General features: G+C 45.7%; 1 protein-coding gene across 1 annotated transcript in view; it reads right to left on the reverse strand.

Annotated features, from left to right (window-relative positions):
• Positions 1-17,918, reverse strand: part of LOC138853088 (uncharacterized) — a 165,064-nt gene extending 147,146 nt beyond the window's left edge. The window contains exon 1 of the mRNA XM_070087690.1: positions 17,526-17,918. The gene's annotated coding sequence lies outside the window, so the exon portion shown is untranslated. The remainder of the gene's footprint in view (positions 1-17,525) is intronic.
• Positions 17,919-19,045: the final 1,127 nt, after the last annotated feature.

Here is a 19,045-nt window from a genome sequence, read left to right on the forward strand (position 1 = left end):
TAAGAGGTCGAGTACGAGACTTCCTCCTCGACCATCAGGACGTCGAGTACGAGACTTCCTCCTCGACTATCAAGAGGTAGAGTACGAGACTTCCTCCTCGACCATCAAGAGGTCGAGTACGAGACTTTTTCCTCGACCATCAAGAGGTCGGGTACGAGACTTCCTCCTCGACCATCAGGAGGTCGAGTACGAGACTTCCTCCTCGACCATCAATAGGTCGAGTACGAGACTCTTCCTCCTCGACCATCAAGAGGTCGAGTACGAGACTTCCTCCTCGACCATCAAGAGGTCGAGTACGAGACTTCCTCCTCGACCATCAGGAGGTCGAGTACGAGACTTCCTCCTCGACTATCAAGAGGTCGAGTACGAGACTTCCTCCTCGACCATCAAGAGGTCGAGTACGAGACTTCCTCCTCGACCATCAAGAGGTCGAGTACGAGACTTCCTCCTCGACCATCAGGAGGTCCAGTACGAGACTTCCTCCTCGACCATCAGGAGGTCGAGTACGAGACTTCCTCCTCGACCATCAAGAGGTCGAGTACGAGACTTCCTCCTCGACCATCAAGAGGTCGAGTACGAGACTTCCTCCTCGACCATCAAGAGGTCGAGTACGAGACTTCCTCCTCGACCATCAAGAAGTCGAGTACGAGACTTCCTCCTCGACCATCAGGAGGTCCAGTACAAGACTTCCTCCTCGACCATCAAGAGGTCCAGTACGAGACTTCCTCCTCGACCATCAAGAGGTCGAGTACGAGACTTCCTCCTCGACCATCAAGAGGTCGAGTACGAGACTTCCTCCTCGACCATCAGGAGGTCCAGTACGAGACTTCCTCCTCGACCATCAGGAGGTCCAGTACGAGACTTCCTCCTCGACCATCAGGAGGTCGAGTACGAGACTTCCTCCTCGATCATCAGGAGGTCGAGTACGAGACTTCCTCCTCGACCATCAGGAGGTCGAGTACGAGACTTCCTCCTCGACCATCAGGACGTCGAGTACGAGACTTCCTCCTCGACAATCAAGAGGTCGAGTACGAGACTTCCTCCTCGACCATCAAGAGGTCGAGTACGAGACTTCCTCCTCGACCATCAGGAGGTCGAGTACGAGACTTCCTCCTCGACCATCAGGAGGTCGAGTACGAGACTTCCTCCTCGACCATCAAGAGGTCGAGTACGAGACTTCCTCCTCGACCATCAAGAGGTCGAGTACGAGACTTCCTCCTCGACCATCAAGAGGTCGAGTACGAGACTTCCTCCTCGACCATCAAGAGGTCGAGTACGAGACTTCCTCCTCGACCATCAAGTGGTCGAGTACGAGACTTCCTCATCGACCACCAAGAGGTCGAGTACGAGACTTCCTCCTCGACCATCAGGAGGTCGAGTACGAGACTTCCTCCTCGACCATCAGGAGGTCCAGTACGAGACTTCCTCCTCGACCATCAGGAGGTCGAGTACGAGACTTCCTCCTCGACCACCAGGAGGTCGAGTACGAGATTTCCTCCTCGACCATCAAGAGGTCGAGTACGAGACTTCCTCCTCGACCATCAAGAGGTCGAGTACGAGACTTCCTCCTCGACCATCAAGAGGTCGAGTACGAGACTTCCTCCTCGACCATCAAGAGGTCGAGTACGAGACTTCCTCCTCGGCCATCAGGAGATCCAGTACGAGACTTCCTCCTCGACCATTAGGAGGTCGAGTACGAGATTTCCTCCTCGACCATCAGGAGGTCGAGTACGAGACTTCCTCCTCGACCATCAAGAGGTCGAGTACGAGACTTCATCCTCGACCATCAAGAGGTCGAGTACGAGACTTCCTCCTCGACCATCAAGAGGTCGACTACGAGACTTCCTCCTCGACCATCAGGAGGTCGAGTACGAGACTTCCTCCTCGACCATCAGGAGGTCGAGTACGAGACTTCCTCCTCGATCATCAAGAGGTCGAGTACGAGACTTCCTCCTCGACCATCAGGAGGTCGAGTACGAGACTTCCTCCTCGACCATCAGGAGGTCGAGTACGAGACTTCCTCCTCGACCATCAGGAGGTCGAGTACGAGACTTCCTCCTCGACCATCAGGAGGTCGAGTACGAGACTTCCTCCTCGACCATCAGGAGGTCGAGTACGAGACTTCCTCCTCGACCATCAGGAGGTCGAGTACGAGACTTCCTCCTCGACCATCAAGAGGTCGAGTACGAGACTTCCTCCTCGACCATCAAGAGGTCGAGTACGAGACTTCCTCCTCGACCATCAAGAGGTCGAGTACGAGACTTCCTCCTCGACCATCAGGAGGTCGAGTACGAGACTTCCTCCTCGACCATCAGGAGGTCGAGTACGAGACTTCCTCCTCGACCATCAAGAGGTCGAGTACGAGACTTCCTCCTCGACCATCAAGAGGTCGAGTACGAGACTTCCTCCTCGACCATCAGGAGGTCGAGTACGAGACTTCCTCCTCGACCATCAGGAGGTCGAGTACGAGACTTCCTCCTCGACCATCAGGAGGTCGAGTACGAGACTTCCTCCTCGACCATCAAGAGGTCGAGTACGAGACTTCCTCCTCGACCATCAAGAGGTCGAGTACGAGACTTCCTCCTCGACCATCAAGAGGTCGAGTACGAGACTTCCTCCTCGACCATCAAGAGGTCGAGTACGAGACTTCCTCCTCGACCATCAAGAGGTCGAGTACGAGACTTCGTCCTCGACCATCAAGAGGTCGAGTACGAGACTTCCTCCTCGCCCATCAAGAGGTCGAGTACGAGACTTCCTCCTCGACCATCAAGAGGTCGAGTACGAGACTTCCTCCTCGACCATCAAGAGGTCGAGTACGAGACTTCCTCCTCGATCATCAAGAGGTCGAGTACGAGACTTCGTCCTCGACCATCAAGAGGTCGAGTACGAGACTTCGTCCTCGACCATCAAGAGGTCGAGTACGAGACTTCGTCCTCGACCATCAAGAGGTCGAGTACGAGACTTCCTCCTCGAGCTTCAAGAGGTCGAGTACGAGACTTCCTCCTCGATCATCAGGAGGTCGAGTACGAGACTTCCTCCTCGACCATCAGGAGGTCGAGTACGAGACTTCCTCCTCGACCATCAGGAGGTCGAGTACGAGACTTCCTCCTCGACCATCAGGAGGTCGAGTACGAGACTTCCTCCTCGACCATCAGGAGGTCGAGTACGAGACTTCCTCCTCGACCATCAGGAGGTCGAGTACGAGACTTCCTCCTCGACCATCAGGAGGTCGAGTACGAGACTTCCTCCTCGACCTTCAAGAGGTCGAGTACGAGACTTCCTCCTCGACCATCGGGAGGTCGAGTACGAGACTTCCTCCTCGACCTTCAAGAGGTCGAGTACGAGACTTCCTCCTCGACCTTCAAGAGGTCGAGTACGAGACTTCCTCCTCGACCTTCAAGAGGTCGAGTACGAGACTTCCTCCTCGACCTTCAAGAGGTCGAGTACGAGACTTCCTCCTCGACCTTCAAGAGGTCGAGTACGAGACTTCCTCCTCGACCTTCAAGAGGTCGAGTACGAGACTTCCTCCTCGACCTTCAAGAGGTCGAGTACGAGACTTCCTCCTCGACCATCAAGAGGTCGAGTACGAGACTTCCTCCTCGACCATCAAGAGGTCGAGTACGAGACTTCCTCCTCGACCATCATGAGGTCGAGTACGAGACTTCCTCCTCGACCATCAAGAGGTCGAGTACGAGACTTCCTCCTCGACCATCAAGAGGTCGAGTACGAGACTTCCTCCTCGACCATCAAGAGGTCGAGTACGAGACTTCCTCCTCGACCATCAAGAGGTCGAGTACGAGACTTTCTCCTCGACCATCAAGAGGTCGAGTACGAGACTTCCTCCTCGACCATCAAGAGGACGAGTACGAGACTTCCTCCTCGACCATCAAGAGGTCGAGTACGAGACTTCCTCCTCGACCATCAAGAGGTCGAGTACGAGACTTCCTCCTCGACCATCAAGAGGTCGAGTACGAGACTTCCTCCTCGACCATCAAGAGGTCGAGTACGAGACTTCCTCCTCGACCTTCAAGAGGTCGAGTACGAGACTTCCTCCTCGACCATCAAGAGGTCGAGTACGAGACTTCGTCCTCGACCATCAAGAGGTCGAGTACGAGACTTCCTCCTCGACCATCAGGAGGTCGAGTACGAGACTTCGTCCTCGACCATCAGGAGGTCGAGTACGAGACTTCCTCCTCGACCATCAAGAGGTCGAGTACGAGACTTCCTCCTCGACCATCAGGAGGTCGAGTACGAGACTTCCTCCTCGACCATCAAGAGGTCGAGTACGAGACTTCCTCCTCGACCATCAAGAGGTCGAGTACGAGACTTCCTCCTCGACCTTCAAGAGGTCGAGTACGAGACTTCCTCCTCGACCATCAAGAGGTCGAGTACGAGACTTCCTCCTCGACCTTCAAGAGGTCGAGTACGAGACTTCGTCCTCGACCTCTCTAAGGAAAAATTGCGACTTATCAAAAGTTTCTTCTTCATAAAGTATGAAATTCTTGGTTGTAAAAAGTTTACTATTTTAAACAATGTATTTTGCCCGGTGTGTGTACCTCGGAAATTTTCTGATCATTAGGAATTCTAATTCTCTCTCTCTCTCTCTCTCTCTCTCTCTCTCTCTCTCTCTCTCTCTCTCTCTCTCTCTCTTAATCACAATTGTGAGATAAGCCACTTGAGCACAACATCTAATAATGCTTACACTTAAGTGACAAATCGTCTGATAACTCTCTCATTTAAGGGACATCTTCCACCACCTCCTTGTCACTATACTCATAAAAGAAAGTTCAACCCGCTAATACAAGTATTATCCTTAACGAGTTATTTTCTCGTGTAATTCTTTGCAAAACCATAACATCATTCATCCAACTTTTATCCCTCACGTTCGCGGAATTTTCATCTTCTCGATGATTAGATCGCCCGCTAGTTTACTCATTACCTGCTTTTGTTAGCAGCGTCGCTTCCTGTGAGGGTAATTACTGGTTCCTTCGAGACTACAGGTTTATTGACTGTTGAGTGAACACGTAAACAGTTCCCGTTGTTTAGGAGAGGCTAACTTTAGACACCTTTTCTTTTGTAGACAGGAAACATTGGCTGTTGTAGGTATATTGTAATCACTGACTATTGTAGGTAGATAGCAACCTATTGTAGATATCATATCCAGGGGAAAGGGTGGAGATCGATTCCGTGAGTGGGTATTTTATTGGTAGATAGGTGGGTGGGACAGGTGTTTTATTGTTGAGTCTGCTTGGTGTTTTGTTGCTAAGTGGGGCGGGTATTTAGTTGCTGGATGGAGCGGGTAGCTAGTCACTTGACGGGGTCGCTATTTAAGTAAACGTTACCATCCTGGGAATTAAGCTTGGAGGGTGGACCAAGAACAGGCACACAGACAAAAACACACCAGCAAACCCGCAGCTGTGTTCAACTTGCAAGGATGCCACTGTAGGGGTAGGTAATGCTTCTCTTGCGCGCTTCGGCCCAGCTACTGCTGGCTAGTAGTCTGGCTCAATAGCGTGAGTTAATGTTCCCTCTTAAATAGCCACTTACACGGTTACTGAGTTCTTTCCTCTCCCCAACGCTCATTAGCCTCGCAGATTTTCCAGGACGTGGGAGTCGATCGAGTGAGCATTTTCCTGCCTGTGTGTCATGACCACTTACTCCAGGAGAGGAATTTAGAGTCAGGAAGGAAAAGGAAGAAAATGAGGCATAAGAAGTTTATGGAAAACGAATTTATCGCATCTATAGCATGAAATCTTTCTCTCTCTCTCTCTCTCTCTCTCTCTCTCTCTCTCTCTCTCTCTCTCTCTCTCTCTCTCTCTCTCTCTCTTCCAGACAATAATCAAAGCAAAGAAACTTTAAATTCTAATGAATAAACGTCTCTTTCTCTCTATCTGATGTAACTTTCAATGGCTTCTGGCAGTCTAAGTAAGATTTTTGGCATTCTGGTATATCTGTTATGACATTCCCCGTTTTCTTAGAATGCCTGTTCATCGAGGCACTTTTGTTATTCTGGCATTGCCATATTCCTTGAAATTCCTGTCATTCTGGCATTCCTGCTACTTCGGCTTTCCCATTACATTGAAATTATTGTTACTTTGACATTTATTTTACTTTTGCCATTCTTGTTACTTTGGCATACCAGTTAAAATGGCATTCCTGTTATTTTGTCACTTCTCTAAGCTTAGAATTTGCTGATCCTTAGGCATTCTTATTGCTTTGGAATTGTTTTTGTTATGCTGGAATTACCGCTACCGTTGAATTACTGTTGTCTGGACACTAAGGATCCAACCCTCACTGGTCTTGACTACCGGACAGTTTGCACCTAGAAGGCTTCAGTTTGTTTCCAAGGTATCGAGTGTGCATGATAAACACAGCTGGCTCGTGCTACGTGCTTGGTTTCCATTTGTGCTGCCTGGTTTTTACTGGCGCTGAGTGTGTGTGTGTGTGGTTTATATTGGTGCTGAGTGTATTATATTGGTGTTGCGTGGTTTCTGTTGGTTTGTTTGGTTTCTAGTGGCACAGTGCTGCATGGGATCTGTTAATGCCGTGAGGTTTCTGTTGGTGCTGTGTGTTTTCGACTGGCGCTGTGAGGTTTCTGTTAATGCTGTGTGGTTAATGCTGTGTTGATTGTTTTGTTTCTGTTACTACTGCGTGTGTGAATTCTATTGGCGCTATTTGAGTGATTTCTTTGGAAGTAGTGAACGTGGGTTCTATCGGCGTCGCGTGCACGTCTACCGGAGAGAGTCTGCAGTCACGCGACTCTAGCGGCTGTTTCCGACATTTTGTCGGTATAACACTCCGTCTTCACTTAGTAGCCACTGGGTTTTTAAAAAAAACTTTAGAGCCAAAGCCTGTCACTATCGAGACATGCATATTCCATTAGTATATATACGAACGCAATGCAAGTTATTGATTTAACACAGCAGTAACTACGGCTTCATATATGAAACTGTAGCCGGTTTTATAGTTTCTGACTCCCTACCCTCATTTAGGACTGTATATACGCTGAGAGTTAACTGAAATCTTTGTTTTAGGGATTAAAGTTTTTTTGATTGTTAGAAAATAGGTTTCGTTCATCCTTAATGGCTCTCGTGTGGTCCACAGGCTTTCAGTCCAACCATCATCATTACTTGCGAATTCTCTCTCTATTAGGCAAGAGAGAGCATGATTATGTCAATGCCTTGGCAGAATTTTCAGTAAGGAAATAGAATTTCAAATATAATTTTGATTTCCCAAACAAGTTTAAAAGCCATCGTTAGTAAAGAATTAACAAACGGTTTTGAGGAACAGAACAGTGTAATTAGGAACCAGCGTTTCCATAGGCAGTCACAAAGAGATGTGTCAAGTAATACATGTCTGTGGTGAAACTGAGAAGATTTGTAGTGTATAAGGTGTTGTTATTGCTTGACTAAGTATCTATGGCAGTTAATTTTATATGGAGAGAGAGCGGACACGCACTAGAACATTCAATTTCAGTGCCCAAATATCCACTCATTTAGAAACTCGTCCAGACAAACCATACAGGAAAAATTAAACCCATTCATTGTTGATGAGAAGACATCTGAAAACATAAGATAATATCCACACTTTGCGCCGGATGAATGAACTTGTTCTGTGAGTCTAACTTGCTAACTTTTGAGACTGAAGCTGTTTGACAAAACTGGAGTCATACTGGAGCCAGACTGGAGATAAACTGGGAGTTTCCTTGTTATAGCTACGGCTACGTCAGATTTTGGAATATTAAAGGGAAATATTACCATATCTTAAAACTTATCTAAGAGTCTTTTATTTCCTTATAGAGTTATCTGTTTAAGTTCACATAACCTAGCAAGTGACCAAAGTTTATAGTAGTAACGACAAGTTTATAAGACTGTATTTGAATATTAAAATGAATGGATGAATATCTGCAGAATCTTAATAATGTAATAAATGTACTCAGTGAAATAGAATAGTGGCCCATTGTGACCTCTGTAATACTCTTGCTTGCTCTTCCACTCACAGCTTGAGTTGTTATGTAATGTGAACATATTACTAATGAAATATATTGTATCAGAGCTCCAGAATTCTCGAAAAAAAAATAGATTTGTGCATACTTTCATTATATTTTTTTTTATCACACCGGGCGTCTCCCACTGAGGTAGGAGAAGGGGTTACTAGCACCTTGCTCCCGGCATTTTTGTCGCCTCTTACGACACACATGACTTACGGAGGAACTATTCTTCCCCACTTTTCCAAGGAGACTTTTATTATTATTATTATTATTATTATTATTATTATTATTATTATTATTATTATTATTATTATTAGAAGTAGTAGTAGTAGTAGAGGTGGTAGTGGTCACAGCATTGGTATTAGTAGTAGTAGTAATAAATGTAGCAGTAGTAGTAGTAGTAGTAATGGTAGTGTAGTAGCGGTAGTAGTAGTAGTAGTAGCAGTAGTAATAGTAGTAAAAGTACTCTATTAAGCATTAAATACCACTGTTTTGTTGTGACTCGGTAGTGGTAAACACAGCAACACTTGCACACACTTGCCCGCCACAAGTGTAAACTATTGGCGCTATGCGGTTTCTATTCGACCAGCTTTGCGGTTTCTAATGGACTTGCATTAGTGGTGTACGCACATTTGTAGTGCACGCGCCTTAGAAGCATAAAGTTCAAAAACAAATCCTCACAAATGAATGTAGAAGTCACTATCTGGGTCTGACCACAATACCGTTGCATGAACAAGCCAAAACTATCATACAGATAGAGACAAAATATTACACGATCTTTCGATCCGTCCTTAATAAAAAAATCAGCTACTTGATAATGGTCAAGGATGGATCGAAACATCGTCGAGAACTTAAATATAAGCAAAAAAAATAATTCCATAAATGAAGAACAGTGGGTTATAAGTATGAGAAGCTCAAGCCACTGAGAATGCCTTTGTTGGAAAACAAGAGACAAGACATGGAAAAGGCAGAAGGGATCCAGCAACGCTGTGCGTTGCTGGATCCGTGCTGGGAAATCCCTCCAGTGTCAGAGTTTGGGCAGTACCTGGAATGGGGTTAAGCAAGTAATATTATTTCGAAATCAATGGATATTTTTGAAAGCTCTAACAATATAGCACGACTGAAAACCTGGACACCACGAGTATAAGCTCTTTTCATTAATTTCTTTTTGGGGGGATTTGCATATATCCCTCCCGACGGGGAAGGGATATATTCGGCGGTAGTAAGTGTTACACCCATTGGATTTTTTGTGTGTGTTTTATAATATATAAATGCTTAAGATGAGATACCATCAACACACTTCTGCTGCTGTAGACACAAACACTGAAGACGGAGCACCACCAACACAACTCTGCTGTAACTACAAACACTGAACACTGAGCACAACCAGCACAACTCTGCTACTGTATCTACAAACAATGAAGACGAAGCACAACCAACACAGCTCTGCTGCTGTAACTACAAACATTGAAGACTGAGCACCACCAACACATCTCTACTGCTACAAACACTGAAGACTGAGCACCACCAACACATCTCTACTGCTACAAACACTGAAGACTGAGCACCACCAACACATCTCTGCCGCTACAAACACTGAAGACTGAGCACCACCACCACATCTATACTGCTACAAACACTGAAGACTGAGCACCACCAACACATCTCTACTGGTACAAACACTGAAGATTGAGCATCACCAACACATCTCTACTGCTACAAACACTGAAGACTGAGCACCACCAACACATCTCTGCCGCTACAAACACTGAAGACTGAGCACCACCAACACATCTCTGCCGCTACAAACACTGAAGACTGAGCACCACCAACACATCTCTACTGGTACAAACACTGAAGACTGAGCACCACCAACACATCTCTACTGTTACAAACACTGAAGACTGAGCACCACCAACACATCTCTACTGCTACAAACACTGAAGACTGAGCACCACCAACACATCTCTACTGCTACAAACACTGAAGACTGAGCACCACCAACACATCTCTACTGCTACAAACACTGAAGACTGAGCACCATCAACACATCTCTACTGCTACAAACACTGAAGACTGAGCACCACCAACACATCTCTACTGCTACAAACACTGAAGACTGAGCACCACCAACACATCTCTACTGCTACAAACACTGAAGACTGAGCACCGTCAACACATCTCTACTGCTACAAACACTGAAGACTGAGCACCATCAACACATCTCTACTGCTACAAACACTGAAGACTGAGCACCACCAACACATCTCTACTGCTACAAACACTGAAGACTGAGCACCATCAACACATCTCTACTGCTACAAACACTGAAGACTGAGCACCATCAACACATCTCTACTGCTACAAACACTGAAGACTGAGCACCACCAACACATCTCTACTGCTACAAACACTGAAGACTGAGCACCACCAACACATCTCTACTGCTACAAACACTGAAGACTGAGCACCACCAACACATCTCTACTGCTACAGACACTGAAGACTGAGCACCACCAACACATCTCTACTGCTACAAACACTGAAGACTGAGCACCATCAACACATCTCTACTGCTACAAACACTGAAGACTGAGCACCATCAACACATCTCTACTGCTACAGACACTGAAGACTGAGCACCACCAACACATCTCTACTGCTACAAACACTGAAGACTGAGCACCATCAACACATCTCTACTGCTACAAACACTGAAGACTGAGCACCACCAACACATCTCTACTGCTACAAACACTGAAGACTGAGCACCACCAACACATCTCTACTGCTACAAACACTGAAGACTGAGCACCATCAACACATCTCTGCTGTTGTAAACACTGAAGACTGAGCACCACCAACACATCTCTGCCGCTACAAACACTGAAGACTGAGCACCACCAACACATCTCTACTGCTACAAACACTGAAGACTGAGCACCACCAACACATCTCTACTGCTACAAACACTAAACATGGAGCACCAACAACATATATCTGCTGTTGTAAACACATGCTATTGGATATGCTTCACCACACCAAAAATTCCAACTTGGATGAAAAGATATATACGTAATACTTAGTTATAATAACGTTTTGTTCTTTGTAGAGTTTGTGATGACTTGATAAAGCTCTGCACAGAGAGAAATGTTGTCCTCTTCACTCCCCCCCCCCCAAAAAAAAGCTCGCTCTACAACCTGTGTGTTTCTTCAGTGGGTCAAGTACGACTAGTGTGGCTCAATAATCGAAAAGGTTAAGGCTATTTGTGGCCCTATTCATAATAGAACTGGCGTAATCCCGAATGGATTTCACCGTCAACGTTGAATTATTAATGGGATCTGTATCGATAATTTGCTTTATATAGAAGTAATGTCATGGAGTGGAAGGGACAGGTGGCAAAGCCAGCTTATCTTTCCGTGTAGACCTTTATCTCTGTATGCTGTCGGCATTAAGTGAGGGTAACACTTTTCAGTTTTCATTGGGGGTATTTTGCATCGTCTGCCGAGCCTCTTGCTTCCGTAAGGAGTGACACTAGTGTAGAGAAACCACGGAACGAGTTGGCTTCTGGACCCATGACAAGTGAGTGGTAAAACTGGTGTAGAGATTTGGGATCAGTCCCTTCAAAACTTCCCAGGTGTGAATTATGATGTATGTTTCTCAGGCACGTTCCCAGGAATACAACTCGAGGGACTTTAAACATTCCCAGTAATTTAGGTACTTAACTGAATTTATTCAATGTGGTTCTTACGACACTGCATTGGGCGCCATCAAAATTCACTTATCTGAATTACTATATCCGAAGCGCAAAATCCCGAGGGATCTTACATCGAATGGAAATGGGAGGAAATCACGCTTGATCCAAGGAATAGAAGGATAGGCCAAGAATAGTTCTGAAGCCTAAATTCTACTGATTATAGTGCCAGACCTCATTTGTTCAGTGGGGGCGATGTGATACGCTGATCGATATGGTCTAATGGCACAGATCATTTTCTTGTTTACTAAACTGAGTTTGCTATATCAGCAGAGTGTTACTACCAAACTCCGCAACAGTTACACAGTGGGAGCCAAAGATAGCTGTCTTTTCCTGTCATAGACCACCATTCAGGACGGGTTCCCCCAGTCATCTTTCATTACACAGAATGGGTTCCCCCAGTCATCTTTCATTACACAGTACAGGATTCCCCCAGTTATCTTTCATTACACAGAATGGGTTTCACCAGTCACCTTTCATTACACAGAATGGGTTCCCCAGTCATCTTTCATTACACAGAATGGGTTCCCCCAGTCATCTTTCATTACACAGAATGGGTTTCCCCAGTCATCTTTCATTACACAGAATGGGTTTCCCCAGCCATCTTTCATTACACAGTACGGGTTCCCCCAGTCATCTTTCATTACACAGGAGGGGGTTCGTCCAGTCATCTTTCATTACACAGTACAGGATTTCCCCAGTCATCTTTCATTACACAGAATGGGTTTCCCCAGTCATCTTTCATTACACAGAATGGGTTCCCCCAGTCATCTTTCATTACACAGTACAGGGTTCCCCCAGTCATCTTTCATTACACAGAATGGGTTTCCCCAGTCATCTTTCATTACACAGAATGGGTTCCCCCAGTCATCTTTCATTACACAGAATGGGTTCCCCCAGTCATCTTTCATTACACAGAATGGGTTCCCCCAGTCATCTTTCATTACACAGAATATTTTTCCCCAGTCATCTTTCATTACACAGAATGGGTTCCCCCAGTCATCTTTCATTACACAGAATAGGTTTCCCCAGTCATCTTTCATTACACAGAATGGGTTCCCCCAGTCATCTTTCATTACACAGAATAGGTTTCCCCAGTCATCTTTCATTACACAGAATGGGTTCCCCCAGTCATCTTTCATTACACAGTACAGGGTTCCCCCAGTCATCTTTTATTACACAGTACAGGGTTCCCCCAGTCATCTTTCATTACACAGTACAGAATTCCCCCAGTCATCTTTCATTACACAGAACAGGGTTCCCCCAGTCATCTTTCATTACACAGAATGGGTTCCCATAGTCATCTTTCATTACACAGTACAGGGTTCCCCCAGTCATCTTTCATTACACAGAATGGGTTCCTCCAGTCATCTTTCATTACACAGAATGGGTTCCCCCAGTCATCTTTCATTACACAGAATGGGTTCCCCCAGTCATCTTTCATTACACAGAATATTTTTCCCCAGTCATCTTTCATTACACAGAATGGGTTCCCCCAGTCATCTTTCATTACACAGAATAGGTTTCCCCAGTCATCTTTCATTACACAGAATGGGTTCCCCCAGTCATCTTTCATTACACAGAATAGGTTTCCCCAGTCATCTTTCATTACACAGAATGGGTTCCCCCAGTCATCTTTCATTACACAGTACAGGGTTCCCCCAGTAATCTTTTATTACACAGTACAGGGTTCCCCCAGTCATCTTTCATTACACAGTACAGATTTCCCCCAGTCATCTTTCATTACACAGAACAGGGTTCCCCCAGTCATCTTTCATTACACAGAATGGGTTCCCCTAGTCATCTTTCATTACACAGTACAGGGTTCCCCCAGTCATCTTTCATTACACAGAATGGGTTCCCCCAGTCATCTTTCATTACACAGAATGGGTTCCCCCAGTCATCTTTCATTACACAGAATGGGTTCCCCCAGTCATCTTTCATTACACAGAATGGGTTTCCCCAGTCATCTTTCATTACACAGAATGGGTTCCCCCAGTCATCTTTCATTACACAGAATGGGTTCCCCCAGTCATCTTTCATTACACAGAATGGGCTTCGCCAATCATCTTTCATTACACAGAATGGGTTCCCCCAGTCATCTTTCATTACACAGTACAGGGTTCCCCCAGTCATCTTTCATTACACAGAATGGGTTTCCCCATTCATCTTTCATTACACAGAATGGGTTCCCCCGGTTATCTTTCATTACACAGAATGGGTTCCCCCAGTCATCTTTCATTACACAGAATAGGTTTCCCCAGTCATCTTTCATTACACAGAATGGGTTCCCCCAGTCATCTTTCATTACACAGAATGGGTTTCCCCAGTCATCTTTCATTACACAGAATGGGTTCCCCCAGTCATCTTTCATTACACAGAATGGGTTTCCCCAGTCATCTTTCATTACACAGAATGGGTTTCCCCAGCCATCTTTCATTACACAGTACGAGTTCTCCCAGTCATCTTTCATTACACAGGAGGGGGTTCGTCCAGTCATCTTTCATTACACAGAATGGGTTTCCCCAGTCATCTTTCATTACACAGAATGGATTTCCCCAGTCATCTTTCATTAAACAGAATGGGTTCCCCCAGTCATCTTTCATTACACAGTACACGGTTCCCCCAGTCATCTTTCATTACACAGTACAGGGTTCCCCCAGTCATCTTTCATTACACAGAATGGGTTTCCCCATTCATCTTTCATTATACAGAATGGGTTCCCCCGGTTATCTTTCATTACACAGAATGGGTTCCCCCAGTCATCTTTCATTACACAGAATAGGTTTCCCCAGTCATCTTTCATTACACAGAATGAGTTCCCCCAGTCATCTTTCATTACACAGAATAGGTTTCCCCAGTCATCTTTCATTACACAGAATGGGTTCCCCCAGTCATCTTTTATTACACAGTACAGGGTTCCCCCAGTCATCTTTCATTACACAGTACATAATTCCCCCAGTCATCTTTCATTACACAGTATAGGGTTCCCCCAGTCATCTTTCATTACACAGAATGGGTTCCCCCAGCCATCTTTCATTACACAGAATGGGTTCCCCCAGTCATCTTTCATTACACAGAATGGGTTCCCCAGTCATCTTTCATTACACAGAATGGGTTTCCCCAGTCATCTTTCATTACACAGAATGGGTTCCCCCAGTCATCTTTCATTACACAGAATGGGTTCCCCCAGTCATCTTTCATTACACAGAATGGGTTTCCCCAGTCATCTTTCATTACACAGAATGGGTTCCCCCAGTCATCTTTCATTACACAGAATGGGTTCTCCCAGTCATCTTTCATTACACAGTACAGGGTTCCCCCAGTCATCTTTCATTACACAGAATGGGTTCCCCCAGTTATCTTTCATTACACAGAATGGGTTCCCCAGTCATCTTTCATTACCCAGAATGGGTTCCCCCAGTCATCATTCATTACACAGAATGGGTTCCCCCAGTCATCTTTCATTACACAGAATGGGCTCCCCCAGTCATCTTTTATTACACAGAATGGGTTTCCCCAGTCATCTTTCATTACACAGGACGGGTTCCCCCAGTCATCTTTCATTACATAGGAAGGGTTCCCCCAGTCATCTTTCATTACACAGTACAGGGATCCCCCAGTCGTCTTCCATTACACAGGATGGGTTGCCCCAGTCATCTTTCATTACACAGGATGGGTTCCCCCATTCATCTTTCATTACACAGAATGGGTTCCCCCATTCATCTTTCATTACACAGGATGGGTTTCGCCAGTCATATTCCGTCACACGACGAGTTTCTCAGCCATATTTCGTCACACAGGATGGGTTTACCGCTCATTTCCCATCACAATGGAATAGTTTCGTATATTTCATATATTGGGAAACTTCGGTAGAGCTATGAGAATATCGTTAAGCAATCAACTAGTGTTCAACAACTTTTGCCGTTTCAAAGATTTTGTTGAAGCACACCTGGAGTTACTATTACCAGGGAATTGTCATTTTTAAAGATGGCCTATTCTCTATGCAGGGGAAGTGGAATTTATGACGGCATCATCATTATAAAGAAAGAAAACAAAATTGATTCTCGGTGAAGGAGCTGTTGAGAGGAAAAGGGAGCAAAGACAATTCAGGTCTGAACATGGAGACCTGGACCGTGTTTCCTGGGGTAGGTGGAGAAAATAATGTCCAGGTTGGTGTAGTTTGCTCTGGTTTGAACAAAGAGAGAGAGAAAAAAAAACATGGTGCAAGGAGCAGACACTTATAGTGTTTTGTGTACGATGATACAATATTTATGTGTACGTATGTGTACTGTTGTGAGGGTCGGGCGGCTCTTACCTTGGCACTGTAATGCTGGCAGTGACCCGAGTATCCGTCAGTAGTTGAGTTTTATGTATCTCTTTCTCTCTTTCTTTCTTTCTCTCTCTCTCTCTCTCTCTCTCTCTCTCTCTCTCTCTCTCTCTCTCTCTCTCTCCCTCTCTGTCTCTCTCTATCTCTCTCTCTCTCTCTCTCTCTCTCTCCCTCTCTCCCTCTCTCACTCTCTCTGTCTCTCTCTCTCTCTCTCTCTCTCTCTCTCTCTCTCTCTCTCTCTCTCTCTCTCTCTCTCTCTCTCTCTCTCTCTCCCTCTCTCTCATTTTTCTCTGCTCTTCCATTTCTTCCGCAGACCGCATTGCATAGCTGTCACTAAATTTTCTGTCTGATGGGCAAACTTTTAACTTGAGGTGGTTGCTCGACACAGCCAGAGAATCACATCGTAAACTGCTTCGTTACCCAAGAATATCTTTCTGTAGCGAAGATTTACGACCTATTTCTTTCTTTCCCAGCTAAAACAGTGCTCCTTCACAATGTTGAAATTTATTGATACTCATACTATTATTGCTACTACTACTACTACTACTACTACTACTACTATAGCTACTGCTACTACTACTACTATTACTAATACTACCATCACTACTACTACTACTACTACAGGGATAACTATTCCTATTAATATTTTTTGTAAATTCTGCTATTCATATTACCACTAACATTTTCACTTCCTCTAATGTTCTTTTTTTTGTGTGTGTGTTTCTCTGGTGTTCTTGTTGTTGCTGCTGCTTCTGCTGTTTCTTCATTTTCTGCTGCTGCTGCTATTGGTGCTGGTGTTTTTTACGAATTTTGATGCTACTCCCAGTGCTGCTGCTGCTGTTCATGTTGCTAGTGGCGCTGCTAGTGTTGCTGTTGCTGGTGCTACTGCTGTTGGTGTTACTGATGTTGTTGATGCTGCTGACTCCGCTGCTCCTGCTGGTGATGCTGGTGTTGCTGCCGCCACTGGGTCACTACGCTACGACTAAGACTCACGTTACGACCACTGTGAAATTCATCATAAGACTACGACCCACGTTATGACCAGTGAGTTGGTCATCACATGATTACGACCCAAGTTATGGTCAGTGAGTTGGGTATGACATAACTACGACCCAAGTTATGACCCATGAGTTGGTCATCACATAACTACTACCCAAGTTTTGACCAATGAGTTGGTCATCATAAGACTACGACCCACGTTACGACCATTGATTAGTTCATCACATGACTACGACCCACGTTACGACCAGTGAGTTGGTCATCACATAACAAAAAGCCCATTTTTCTCTCCAGAGAAAATTTCGCCTAGTCTCTAATATCTGAATAGATGGTTATTAAGTGCAACTGTGAGTGTACGAGTATTCTGAGAGTTTCCAGCAACTGTGTGTACATGTGCGTTCAAGAGTACCTCAGCTCCACACCTGCTCTAAATAACTATGATTCATGCTCACCTCTTCAGTAACGGCAACCCCTTTTTTTTCAGGTGTTATGCATGCTTTTTTCAGGTTTCGTTCGAATTTTCAGGTGTTGTCCATGTTCTTATTGTTCAGATTGCTCGACGGGGTCGTACTTACATTCCTGGTCTACTTGAAGCTCTCACTCGACGGACAAAACTAAAACAAAACTCTAAGCGTTCTAAACTTTCTCCCGGAGTCAATAATCAACATAAATATCCGGAACATTGGTGTTTTTTGGGGGTTGAATTTCTGAACTGATTGAAGCTTTGGGAGGAAATATCAGCTTTCTAGTTACTTAACGAATCAAAAGGGGATTAGAGTCACAGTGAAAGAGAGTCAGGGAGACAGCCGGTGGCACTCTCACCTGCCCACAACCGCTGCTGACCTGGCACTGGCTGGCACTCCAAGCCTTACCCTGCAAGCCTCGTACGTCCGCCAGCGATGGCACGACGGCCTTGTGATCAGTTTTCGTACCTATACAAACACTTTGATTATTTCCCCTGAGGCATTAATTTACATACATGTGTGAATTACATTCACACTTTAATATATTATTTCGCTTAAAGTTAATTCGCCATTCCCGTAATAGTAACAATTGTAAAATTTATCATTCGCTTGTGATTAACAACCAAAGAAATGGCAGAAGGATTTCAACATACCAGTATCACAGTACAGGTATACATAAATTACGTATACATGGAATGGTAAATATAGAAAGTATGATTAATGATAAAAAAAATGTGGGCTTATGAAGAGAAGGGGACGTGTGGGTTAAGTGTTTTCCTGAAACATGTTAGTGAACAGTTTATTTGACAAGGATAAGAAACTGTTAGCTACAGTTAATGATGTGGGAAAAGGCATAAGAAAGGGTGGCTAAGAAAGCTGTGTGGCGGGTGTTGCTAGGGAAGCTGTGTGGCGGGTGTTGCTAGGGAAGCTGTGTGGCGGGTGTTGATAGGGAAGCTGTGTGGCGGGTGTTGATAGGGAAGCTGTGTGGCGGGTGTTGCTAGGGAAGCTTAGTGGCGGGTGTTGCTAAGAAAGCTGTGTGGCGGGTGTTGATAGGGAAGCTGTGTGGCGGGTGTTGCTAGGGAAGCTTAGTGGCGGGTGTTGCTAAGAAAGCTGTGTGGCGGGTGATGCTAGGGAAGCTGAGTGGCGGGTGTTGCTAGGGAAGCTGTGTGGCGGGTGTTGCTAGGGAAGCTGTGTGGCGGGTGTTGCTAGGGAAGCTGAGTGGCGGGTGTTGCTAAGAAAGCTGTGTGGCGGGTGATGCTAGGGAAGCTGTGTGGCGGGTGTTGCTAGGGAAGCTGTGTGGCGGGTGTTGCTAAGAAAGCTGTGTGGCGGGTGATGCTAGGGAAGCTGTGTGGCGGGTGTTGCTAGGGAAGCTGAGTGGCGGGTGTTACTAGGGAAGCTGAGTGGCGGGTGTTGCTAGGGAAGCTGAGTGGCGGGTGTTGCTAGCGAAGCTGAGTGGCGGGTGTTGATAGGGAAGCTGTGTGGCGGGTGTTGCTAGGGTAGCTGTGTGA

The sequence above is a fragment of the Cherax quadricarinatus genome, chromosome 22, assembly GCF_038502225.1.
Source record: "Cherax quadricarinatus isolate ZL_2023a chromosome 22, ASM3850222v1, whole genome shotgun sequence".
NCBI lineage: Eukaryota > Metazoa > Arthropoda > Malacostraca > Decapoda > Parastacidae > Cherax > Cherax quadricarinatus.